The 1,043-nt window shown below is 34.2% G+C and overlaps 1 pseudogene; it reads right to left on the bottom strand.

Annotated features, from left to right (window-relative positions):
- Positions 1-690: 690 nt before the first annotated feature.
- LOC113662520 lies at positions 691-809 on the bottom strand (annotated as a pseudogene).
- Positions 810-1,043: the final 234 nt, after the last annotated feature.

The following is a 1,043-nucleotide window of genomic DNA, read 5'->3' as shown; positions in this document are numbered from 1 at the left end:
GCTTCCATTATCCGGGTAGTTGCATGTATTAGATTCAAAACACAGAAGCTTGACTACAAAGCCAGAAATGGACAATCTTCAATGGCCATCTTCAAATTTCTTCTTCCTGAAACACTTAAACTTAGTTCCTTGTTTGTTTTATGTGTTTTTTTTTTTTATTTATTTATTTATTTATTTATTTATTTATTTATTTATTTATTTATTTATTTATATGAATGAATAAATAAGACACACAAATAAATAAATAAATAAATAAATAAATAAATAAATAAATAAATAAATAAATAAAAACCCTGAACATAGATTTAAATTGATGGTACCTAGTGAACCAGTGTTAATGTATTCATTGATAAGGATAAGGGATAAGGGAACTCTGGATAAGGGGATCTGCTAAGTGCCATGAATGTTAATATTCTTTAAGTGGGATAAATAAAAAAAATAAATAAAACTTAATTAAAAATACAGGAAGAAAAATTATTTGTCACATACTCACAGTGAAAGGCTTTCGTTTTTCGCATATCCCAGGTTATTATGAGCCTGGGGTCAGCCATAGTGCAGTGCCCCTGGAGCAGGTGAGGTTAAGGGCCTTGATCAAGGACCCAACATTGACGTTTCAGCAGCTTGTGGGCTTGAACCCCGACCTTCTGATCAGTAACAGAAAGCCTTAACCAGTGAACCATCACGTCCTCTAGCTTACAGCACCTGGTATTCCCAGGCAGTCGCCCATCCAAGTACCAACCCGGCCCGACTCTGCTTAGCTTCCGACATCAGACGAGATCGGACGTTCTCAGAGTGGAATGTGCACAAGCATCGTGTTGTTACATGATTGAAAAATCATCTGAAAAATTAATTAGATAGATGCTTCAAGTTTGATGTCTGGCTTTTTAACAAGGTCATATTTTAATTGGCATTTAAGACACCTGACATTTAAAAAAATATATATCTATACACGTACAGTACAGTACAATGTGCCAATAATGCTTCACTATCTGTCACAGTATTGGATCAAATTCATCTTTTAACACTTCTAAAACCCTGCATAT

The sequence above is a fragment of the Tachysurus fulvidraco genome, chromosome 25 (assembly GCF_022655615.1).
Source record: "Tachysurus fulvidraco isolate hzauxx_2018 chromosome 25, HZAU_PFXX_2.0, whole genome shotgun sequence".
NCBI lineage: Eukaryota > Metazoa > Chordata > Actinopteri > Siluriformes > Bagridae > Tachysurus > Tachysurus fulvidraco.
The sequence above is the reverse complement of the archived record's forward strand: the minus strand, read 5'-3'. Positions and strand labels throughout refer to the sequence as shown.